Source organism: Anoplopoma fimbria, chromosome 11 (genome assembly GCF_027596085.1).
Source record: "Anoplopoma fimbria isolate UVic2021 breed Golden Eagle Sablefish chromosome 11, Afim_UVic_2022, whole genome shotgun sequence".
In the NCBI taxonomy this organism is placed as follows: Eukaryota; Metazoa; Chordata; class Actinopteri; order Perciformes; family Anoplopomatidae; genus Anoplopoma; species Anoplopoma fimbria.
In genome coordinates, this window is record NC_072459.1 from 23,939,115 (window position 1) to 23,950,703 (window position 11,589).

General features: G+C 41.8%; 1 pseudogene; it reads left to right on the forward strand.

The window, feature by feature from the left end:
* Positions 1-62: 62 nt before the first annotated feature.
* On the forward strand, positions 63-8,248 carry LOC129099108 (myosin-16-like; annotated as a pseudogene).
* The last annotated feature ends 3,341 nt before the right edge of the window (positions 8,249-11,589 follow it).

Below are 11,589 nucleotides of genomic sequence, written 5' to 3' on the forward strand. Positions count from 1 at the left end.
AGCAGCAGCAGCAGCAGCAGCAACAGCAATGCAATATAAAAGGGAGTATGAAAACGGGGCCGATGAATAAACCATACGAAATCAAGCGTCCTGCTGGTGAGATGAGAAGGAGACTTTCATTGCTGGGGAGATTCAGTCTGAAGATGGGGACAAAGTCACCGTCAAGATGGCCAAGAACACCGTAAGACCAACACACACAAGTTATTTTGTCTTAAAGATTTACATTTATGAAGTAAAAGTGAGCTGATGTCAAGAGTAATGTTATCTGATCATATGAATCATTAATATTAAGTGATTTCCTTTCTGATCAGACGGTGATTGTGAGGAAGGACAATGTTCAGCAGATGAACCCTCCTAAGTTCTACCAAGCCAACAACATGGCCAACCTCTCTTTCCTCAACGAGGCCAGCGTCCTGGAAAACCTGCGCAGCCGCTACGTCAGCATGAGTATCTATGTAAGCTCGTTACAGCACCATAAAAAAAACTATTCAGAACCATGTCCATGAGGACAGTAGGTCGACATTACACCTCAAAACTTTTTTTGTTGCCCAAAGAGCTTGGTCACTATGTCATTTTGGCTCTTTTATCAAAAAAAAAGCGTTATAATAAAAGATATAAACACTTATGTTTTCTGTGACTCTGGAGGAGGTTTGTCAAGTCCTAGAAAATAACATAATGATGTCATCACTAATTTCGTGAGAGCCGCAGTTAACAAATGGGGAGGTGGAGTTTAAAAGACACAGGCATTTAGAAAGCAGGATGGGTCTAATGAAAATATGCTATTTGTTGTAGGATCCAGTTTTTTTAGGAGCTTTACCAATACTATGAGATTAAAAAAGAAGAATATCTCGGCCTCTGCTGCTCTGATTTTGACCATGCTTTATTTTCATGTCTCTCAACATGGAAAGTCTCTCAACATGGAAAGTGGATGTAACAAAAAGATAATTACAGTATTTTTTCAAAAAACAAAACCTCAACTGTATTTAACTTTAAGTATTGTCATATTCAGGTATCAAACTAAACTTTTACCTTGATTCCACTAGACTTTTCTTTTTCTGCATAGGTTAGAGATGAAAGATACTCAAGGGTAAAGGGAAGGAAAGGCATGTAAAGGTGACTAAGAAACAGATTTGTTCTCACATTACTCAGTTTGTTGATCGTCTTAATCTGCTGCATCCTTGAGACCTCTTAATATGTTCCTATCCACTTCTAGACCTACTCAGGCCTCTTCTGTGTGACGATCAACCTGTACAAATGGCTGCCCATCTATGGTGTTAAAGTGGCCCAGATATACAAGGGGAAGTTCCTCCTCACCTCTTCTCCATCTCTGACAACTCCTACCAAGACATGCTGATTGGTGAGGAGCGGGCGAGGACAGGGTTGTCATAGGTCATTGGGGGATGAGGGGGAGGAGGTTGAATTGTCAAAGAGGGGAAGTAAACCCATCTCGGTATGCGGTGATTTGGGATAACCCCCCCTCGAGACGAATTGCTTGAAAGTCATTACACTGTTCTTTATGTGGAAAGAGGGAGCGGGGCAGTTGCCGTATAATCAGTGTGGCATGTGATGATTTGTTCAGGGAGCAGAAAAATATTTGGAGCCATTATATGGCATCAGGGGAGAGCTGACAGCTGTCTGTGTTGTTGGTAATGCTGACAGAAAACATCGGCGGTCCTCTGATCTGCTCAGAGGGAAATCAGCAGCAATTATTCTCGTCTCTCTCACACTGTCTCTGTTTCTCTCCTGCCCTCCTCATGTCCCATCTAAGGTGTGGTCTACATGTTACACTATTAGAAACTTCCTATTTGTCTCTCTCATCCAGTAGAAAATCTGGTGCTGGCAAGACTGAAAACACCAAGAAGGTCATCCAGTACTTCGCCAATGTTGGAGCTTCTGGGAGCAAAGCCCCTGACTCCAAGGCAAGTGTGTGTTTGTGTATGCATAGACGTGATATGCTTTTCCTCTATGAAAAAATCATGCAAATTCATTTCACATTCATCTTTTCCTCTTCTCTCCTCTCCTCTCAGGACTCCCTGGAGGATCAGATCATTCAGGCTAACCCAGTGCTGGAGGCATTCGGCAACTCACGCTTTGTAGGAACACATATACAAAAATTATGATCAGATCATTTTTATATCATCAAATGAAATAATTAATGTCCATGGGATGACGAAAATCTGTGAGAATAACATTTATGTATTGTTTAAGGGAAAGTTCATCCGCATCCACTTTGGGCCAACAGCTAAACTGGCTGATGCCGACATTGAGAGCTGTGAGTGGGTTTTTATTCATTTTTTCCTTTATTACCTCGGTCAAATACCAAAGTCTAGGTTTTTACATGCTCTGATTCATGAAATAAAGATGTCATCCTGCGAAAAAACAACTGTAAGCTGTGAAAGGACCATAATGAGTATCCTTAAAACTAATTGTCTTGCTTCAAATCTGCTAGAGAAATCAAGAGTGATTTCCCAGCAGGCTGCTGAGAGAGGATACCACATCTTCTACCAAGTCCTGTCTGGAAGGAAACCAGAACTCATAGGTGAGAAAATGAAAGCTGTAATGCCATCAGATATGGAATGAAAGTACATGTAAGCACAAAATACAAACCAGAGATCCTCTTCACTGCTGGACACATGCAACTTATTGATTCACAGTCAGCTTTCTGAATGCTAAAGGATTAAATATTTGTATTAACTTTGCTTTGTAACAGTCAAAATAGTTTCGCACATCTGGATTTGACAGAGGAATAAAATTGGCGATTACAAATAAATGTTTTACAGATGAAGAGTTGATGAGAATAACTATACTGCTGTAAATGAAAATGGATAAACCTTTGAAATAGTTCACGTTAGTTAAAAGAAATGGAAACATGTTTGAAATAACGTTAGCTAAAAGTGTGTAAAAACTGTTGAAATCATAAACTTTAGGGAGTTAAAAGTAATGGATAATCAGTTGAAAAAGCTAAAATTAATGGATATAAGTTTGAACGTTAGTTAAAGTAAAGTTATTTAAAAACTGTTGAAATCACTAGTTAGCTAGAATTAACATGGTTTAAATAGTTTAGCCTCTGCCATTATCAGTGTGAATACAAACTTCAACAACCCCAGCTAAATATTGACAGTGGCATCCAGTTTAATTTCAAATGTAGGTATTATGAAGGGGTACTTCTAACAACCCTGTGGGTGTTATCTCACTAAACAGCCAGAGAACCACTGGGCGAAATGTTATTTTCTGTCGCAATTAATAATTATATCCAGTATTAAACATTGGGACGTACTTTTGAGGTAACAAATTATTATGTTCTCTTCATAATGTTTGATCCTATGTCTTCCAGAGGCTCTGCTGCTGAAGTCAGACCCCAAACAGTATGTGTGGGTGTGTCAGGGAGTCACTGTGGTGGATCACATGGATGATGGGGAGGAACTGCTGCTCACTGATGTGAGTTCAGAGTTTTTCTATGAGAGCTGAGCGATTCATGCTGTGCTTTGATTTTAAATCAATATGAATGACGGACATAAATCTTTGCATGACCAACAAGAAACTATGTAACCTAGCCTGTAGATGGTGCTATTGCCTCTGTGTAAGTGTTGTGCAGTGATACTCTCTATTCAATTCTCTCTCTCTGTATGCTCGTCTGTCCACAGGAGGCCTTTGATGTTCTGGACTTCAATCCCGAAGAGAAGATGAGTGTGTACAAGTTGACTGGAGGCATAATGCACTTCGGCAACATGAAGTTCAAACAGAAACCCAGAGAGGAACAAGCTGATGTGGATTCCACAGAGGGTATATAAAAGTCCACCGCGCTCTCTCTCTCTGGCCTTTTTCTATCTATTTCGCCTTTCATCAGTCTCAATCTTATTTGTATTTCTGTTCTGACCCATTTTTTCAGCATGTGTAACACGATATTGTTGGAATAATTTAATTAATTCCTTGTCCCATCTCTCCGTCCCTCCCTAAAGTGGCTGACAAAGTCTCCCACCTCATGGCCATCAACTCTGGGGAGCTGCAGAAGGGCATAACGCGCCCCAGGGTCAAGGTCGGCAACGAGTTTTTATAAATTTTTCTTGCAAACAAAAACTGTACTCGCTTACAATACTTGAACTTGAAATGTCAGGTCAGAACCAGGACCAGTGTGTGTACTCCAAAAGACCAACTACGACCGCATGTTCAAGTGGATGGTGACCCGCGAGGAGTGCTGGACATCACGGGGTTTAAGATCTTTGAGGTGAGATTTGAATAGATTCATTGGGTGGGTGAATGTCTTGTCCTCCACTGTATTTGTCAGGTCATCTCATCTCATCCTCTTATCATCCAACTGCGTGTGTCATCTCCAGTTCAACAGCTTCGAGCAACAGTTCATCAATTTCACCAATGAGAAGCTGCAGCAGTTCTTCAACCACCACATGTTTGTGCTGGAGCAGGAAGAGTACAAGAAGGAGGGCATCGACTGGGTCTTCATCGACTTCGGCCTAGACCTGCAGGCCTGCATCGACCTGCTGGAGAGAGTGAGACACCACTCATACACCATATAGTGCACAAACCCGTACATACAGTATTCTATTGACTATTTCCTCTGTTCACCTTCCTCTCTAGCCCATTGGGGATTTTCTCCATCCTGGAGGAGCAGTGTGTTTCCCAAGGTGACAGACAAAGCAGCTCTGTATGACAACCACCTGGCCAAGTCCTCCAACTTCCTCAAGCCAAAAGGGGGGAAGAAAGGACAAGGCCCACTTTGAACCGGTGCACTATGCCGGCACTGTGAGTCCTGTATTGTTGAGGCGTTTGAAGTGGTGATGTCATACATAAAAAACCCTCCATAGGGATGTATATAAAGCATAGGTAAAAAGAGGAGGCCGCCGTAGGAACCGAGAAACAGAAGAAGGGGTCGTCCTTTCAGACCGTCTCCAACTTCTACAGGGTAACTTATATGTGTTTGCTCACGGGCACACACACATAACTTCAATTATATTACTTGGTGTCTTGTGGAGGGTTAGATGAGAACATCGATACCAGAAGCGGGTTAGCTTAGCTTAGCACAAAGACTGGAAACAGGGAAACAAGAAGATGACAATATCAACTTGTCAGCCCTGCTTCTTCATAATGCTTATTATACAGTAACTTAAGTCTTTATCAAAGTAAAATGAGGAACAAAAAACACACAAGTCATGCGACTTGAGCTCAGGAAGACAAGTACAAAGACACACACTCGCTCACAACATGCTCACAATCTCACCGGTGTCCTTTAACTATTTGTGTACAACAGGAACAACTGAACAAGCTGATGAGCACCCTGCGAAGCACTGCTCCCCACTTTGTCCGCTGCATCGTGCCCAATGAGTTCAAGAAGTCAGGTGAGTGGGTGAAGAGTGTGCTGATGTTTTGTTAGATTCTTGAAACCACTTTGAGTTTTTAGTCACGTTGTCAAGGACACAGTCCGTCTCAAACAAGAAATGAGCCTACTATATTAAGAAATGTATTCTTCCTGAGACGTTCGGTAAAATATTCACTGTGCTATCTCTACTTGATGTTGTAAAGGTGTGACAGATAACCATCTGGTCCTGCACCAGTTAGCCTGTAACGGCGTGCTGGAGGGCATCCGCATGAAGGGATTCCCCAACAGACTGCAGTACCCAGAGTTCATACAAAGGTTTAACTCCCTTTCCCTCTGTACTCATCTCCATTATTACGGTATTTTATCTCAACGTTAAGTACCGCATCGGCCACACCAAGGTTCAACACTGTTATAGTCAATATGTAAAACACAACACATTTAAATGGTATCTCTTATTGACCAAATACTTATCAATCAATTTCAAAGACTTTAAAGCTGAATCACTTTTTGTCTCTCTGTTGCTCGTTGTGTGCGATTACTATAAACTGTGTGTGTTAACAAGCGAGAGTATAAAGCTGATAAAGGATTTAATTCAGTTTTCCTTTTTCTTTCAACCCTCCTGTTTTTTACGTCTTTTCCTCTCCAGGTGTTTTTCCGTGGAGGCGTCCTGGCAAAGATGGAGGACATGCGTTACGAGCAGCTGGCAAAGATCTTAACCATGCTGCAGGCTCAGCTGAGAGGAGCTCTAATGAGGGTGGGGTTTAAGAAGATGGTGGACAGACGGTCAGTGTGTGCCTTGTTCTAGTTCTCTGTTGAGACAGCTGGGTCAGAGAGATGGAGTGTATTTTGATCAATTATATGTCCATGAATCTTTTGTGCTTGTTTGTGAGCACCAACAGTGTTTCTGGATTCATGTGTGTGTGATGCAGAATTGCACTGATCACTATCCAGCGCAACGTGAGGAAGTTCCTTCAGTTACGCTTCTGGGGCTGGTGGAAACTCTACACTAAGGTAAAATGCTGAGTTTTTCACCTGTGGACAAATGGGAAGTTATCATCATCATCATCATCATCATCATCATCATATTTTCTGCCTTGCTCCTCCAGGTGAAGCCCCTGCTGATGGTTGCCCATCAGGAGGACTCCTTCAAGGCCAAGGAAGAGGAGCTGAGGGTGGCAGAGGAGAAGGTGAAGGAGCTGGATCAAAGATCTGGAGGACAAGATGGTCACTGTATCACAGGAGAAGAACGACCTCAGCCTGGCACTGGCTGCAGTAAGTGAACATCGGTACACATGATTGTGGGTATAAATGTTAGATTCAGATAATTTTAGGAAACATGTAAAAGAGTGTGGTATTACCATTACAAGTGAGTTACAGCGCTTTTCTGGAAAAATTAAATACGGTTGTTTAACAACCCTTTTTTTGCTGTTCTGAAAGTATTTCCAGAATCCTTAAAACAACTATCTAGACGGTCAAAAGAGTTTTGCTGCAAACACACATATTTTTAAAACAAATTTCTTAAGTTGAGCGACAGTTTCCAAATCCCACAAAGATGCTACAGAAGCAGGAAATGATATGTCTGTGCTAAATTTTCAGGATATTAAATAAGTTGTAACATCAGTTATATTTGTCTGTATTGATGGGGCATTATAGTATTTCATATTGTCATACAATGTAAGTCCTTAAAATGTGAAATGTCGGCTCCTTTTGACATTTGTTCAAAAACGGCACATGAACTATTCTTACGCCAGAGCCAGTGATGTACCTGTCATTGCACCTGTATACTTATACTTATACTTACACACTACATACATACGTACTTTGTCTGCCACAGGGGCAGGACACACTGGGTGATGCTGAGGAGCGCTGCACCCAGCTGATGCACCAAAAGGTCCAGCTGGAGGAGTCAGTGCAGGTAATATGTTATATATGAAACATAACATGTGCTATGTGCATTAAACTTTTTTTTTATATCAAGCAGCAGAATACCGCCCGGGCATGTGTGACATTGTACTAATACAGTAACAAAGAATATTTCTACTAAAATAAGACATTTCAGAGAGTAATTTGTCTGGGAAACAGCTGAATAAGTGTCCTTTGTCTGAAATAACTGTGGATGTAGGATCTGCGTGAGCGCCTGGAGGAAGAGGAAGGCAACACAGCCTCCCTTCAAGGCCAGAGGAGGCAGCTGGAGGGGGAACTGACTGAGCTGAAGAGAGACCTGGAGTCTCTGGAGTCCACACTGGCCAAGACTGAGAAGGAGAAACAGGTAGAGGGAAAAGCAGCTGTGGAGATTTAGTATATTTCACTAAATATTGTCAGGATTTGGAGACGAATGGACACGAAGGCTGGATGTAAGATTTGGACTAAACTCTGTTCAACGGTGTGTTCAGGGTCTGACTTCAAGGTGCGAACTCTGACAGGTGACCTGAGTCAGCAAGACAACCAGGTCGCCAGGCTTCAAAAGGAAAAGAGAGCACACATGCACATATACTTATATTTTAAACACCTTTTTTATGCTTATGAGTTTAACTGTGACCAAGACAAGCATTATTATGATTTATTTAGAAAACTCTGGAGGATCTCCAAACAGAAGAAGACAAAGTTAACCATCTGACCAAGACCAACAGCAAGCTCAACTCCCAAGTGAATGCAGTACGAGACTCTTCTCCTTCACAGTTTGACTTTGTGACTTATTGAAACTCTGTGGAGTTACTGTGGAATACTAAGGAAATACTAAGATTTAGTGCTTTAAACATGTTTGAATGTTTGGGTCTGTGTGTGTGTGTGTGTGTGTGTGTGTGTGTGTGTGTGTGTGTGTGTGTGTAGCTGGAGGACAGCTGGGAGCAGGAGAAGAGGATCAGGGCGGAGGTGGAGAAGGCAAGGAGGAAAGCCTTCTCCACCTCTGTGACATGATCCCATTACAGTCTAGAACATAAAAAATGTGTCTGCTATTGTGAGGAGGTCTCACTCTGTCTGTTATTGTGAAGAGGTCTCACTCTGTCTATTGTTTTATTGTGAAGAGGTCTCACTCTGTCTGTTATTGCGAGGAGGTCTCACTCTGTCTGTTATTGTGAAGAGGTCTCACTCTGTCTGTTATTGTGAAGAGGTCTCACTCTGTCTGCTATTGTGAGGAGGTCTCACTCTGTCTGTTATTGTGAAGAGGTCTCACTCTGTCTATTGTTTTATTGTGAAGAGGTCTCACTCTGTCTGTTATTGTGAAGAGGTCTCACTCTGTCTGTTATTGTATTGTGAAGAGGTCTCACTCTGTCTGTTATTGTATTGTGAAGAGGTCTCACTCTGTCTGTTATTGTGAAGAGGTCTCACTCTGTCTGTTATTGTGAAGAGGTCTCACTCTGTCTGTTATTGTGAGGAGGTCTCACTCTGTCTGTTATCGTGAAGAGGTCTCACTCTGTCTGTTATTTTATTGTGAAGAGGTCTCACACTGTCTGTTATTGTGAAGAGGTCTCATTCTGTCTGTTATTTTATTGTGAAGAGGTCTCACGCTGTCTGTTATTGTGAAGAGGTCTCACTCTGTCTGCTATTTTATTGTGAAGAGGTCTCACTCTGTCTGTTATTGTGAAGAGGTCTCACTCTGTCTGTTATTTTATTGTGAAGAGGTCTCACTCTGTCTGTTATTGTATTGAAGAGGTCTCACTCTGTCTGTTATTTTAAGAGGTTGTCTGAAGAGGTCTCACTCTGTCTGTTATTGTATTGTGAAGAGGTCTCACTCTGTCTGTTATTGTGAAGAGGTCTCACTCTGTCTGTTATTGTGAAGAGGTCTCACTCTGTCTGTTATTGTGAAGAGGTCTCATTCTGTCTGTTATTTTATTGTGAAGAGGTCTCACTCTGTCTGTTATTTTATTGTGAAGAGGTCTCACTCTGTCTGTTATTGTGAAGAGGTCTCACTCTGTCTGTTATTGTGAAGAGGTCTCACTCTGTCTGTTATTGCCGAAGAGGTCTCACTCTGTCTGTTAAGAGGTCTCACTCTGTCTGTTATTGTCTGTTATTGTGAAGAGGTCTCACTCTGTCTGTTATTGTGAAGAGGTCTCACTCTGTCTGTTCTGTCTGTTATTGTGAAGAGGTCTCACTCTGTCTGTTATTGTGAAGAGGTCTCACTCTGTCTGTTATCGTGAAGAGGTCTCACTCTGTCTGTTATTTTATTGTGAAGAGGTCTCACACTGTCTGTTATCACCTTCCATCTGATCAGAGTCCTCTCCTCTCTTCTGTCTCCCCTTTATTGTGAAGAGGTCTCCTCTGTCTGTTATCCTCTTCCTCCTCCTCTCCTCCTCTGTCTTCTTCTTCTCTCTTTTCCTCTGAAGAGGTCTCCCCTTTCTTCTTCTTCTTCTTATTGTGTCCTTTAAGAGGACGCTCTCACAGCTGTCTGTCCCGGATGTTTTCTTCCGAGGTCTCACTCTGTCGTCTTCTTCTTCTGTGGTGGATCTCCTGCTCAGCAGCGCCTCCTGCTGGTCGATAACGTCTCATTCACTCTGAATTGTTCTGTTTTTCTCTATTTAAACCTCATTAAAGATCAAATCACAATCTGAGACATAAAACAGTGAAAAGTTATTTTCAATAAATAATCAATAACGACAGAATAAGTCAACCGTAATCCAAACAGGAAGAGGTCTCATATGTCTGTTATGTGAAGAGTCTCACTCTGTCTGTTATTGTGAAGAGGTCTCACTCTGTCTGTTATTGTGAAGAGGTCTCACTCTGTCTGCTATTTTATTGTGAAGAGGTCTCACTCTGTCTGCTATTTTATTGTGAAGAGGTCTCACTCTGTCTGTTATTGTGAAGAGGTCTCACTCTGTCTGTTATTGTGAAGAGGTCTCACTCTGTCTGTTATTGTGAAGAGGTCTCACTCTGTCTGTTATTGTGAAGAGGTCTCACTCTGTCTGTTATTGTGAAGAGGTCTCACTCTGTCTGTTATTGTGAAGAGGTCTCACTCTGTCTGTTATTGTGAAGAGGTCTCATTCTGTCTGTTATTTTATTGTGAAGAGGTCTCACGCTGTCTGTTATTGTGAAGAGGTCTCACTCTGTCTGTTATTGTGAAGAGGTCTCACTCTGTCTGTTATTGTGAAGAGGTCTCACTCTGTCTGTTATTTTATTGTGAAGAGGTCTCACTCTGTCTGTTATTGTGAAGAGGTCTCACTCTGTCTGTTATTGTATTGTGAAGAGGTCTCACTCTGTCTGTTTTTATTGTGAAGAGGTCTCACTCTGTCTGTTATTGTGTGAAGAGGTCTCACTCTGTCTGTTATTGTATTGTGAAGAGGTCTCACTCTGTCTGTTATTGTGAAGAGGTCTCACTCTGTCTGTTATTGTGAAGAGGTCTCACTCTGTCTGTTATTTTATTGTGAAGAGGTCTCACTCTGTCTGTTATTGTGAAGAGGTCTCACTCTGTCTGTTTTTATTGTGAAGAGGTCTCACTCTGTCTGTTTTTATTGTGAAGAGGTCTCACTCTGTCTGTTATTGTGAAGAGGTCTCACTCTGTCTGTTATTGTGAAGAGGTCTCACTCTGTCTGTTATTTTATTGTGAAGAGGTCTCACTCTGTCTGTTATTGTGAAGAGGTCTCACTCTGTCTGTTATTGTGAAGAGGTCTCACTCTGTCTGTTATTGTGAAGAGGTCTCACTCTGTCTGTTATTGTGAAGAGGTCTCACTCTGTCTGTTATTTTATTGTGAAGAGGTCTCACTCTGTCTGTTATTGTGAAGAGGTCTCACTCTGTCTGTTATTGTGAAGAGGTCTCACTCTGTCTGTTATTGTGAGGAAGGTCTCACTCTGTCTGTTATCGTGATTGTGAGAGGTCTCACTCTGTCTGTTATTTTATTGTGAAGAGGTCTCACTCTGTCTGTTATTGTGAAGAGGTCTCACTCTGTCTGTTATTGTGAAGAGGTCTCACTCTGTCTGTTATTGTGAAGAGGTCTCACTCTGTCTGTTATTGTATTGTGAAGAGGTCTCACTCTGTCTGTTATTGTGAAGAGGTCTCATTCTGTCTGTTATTTTATTGTGAAGAGGTCTCACGCTGTCTGTTATTGTGAAGAGGTCTCACTCTGTCTGCTATTTTATTGTGAAGAGGTCTCACTCTGTCTGTTATTGTGAAGAGGTCTCACTCTGTCTGTTATTGTTGTGAAGAGGTCTCACTCTGTCTGTTATTTTATTGTGAAGAGGTCTCACTCTGTCTGTTATTGTGAAGAGGTCTCACTCTGTCTGTTATTGTGAAGAGGTCTCACTCTGTCTGTTATTGTGAAGAGGTC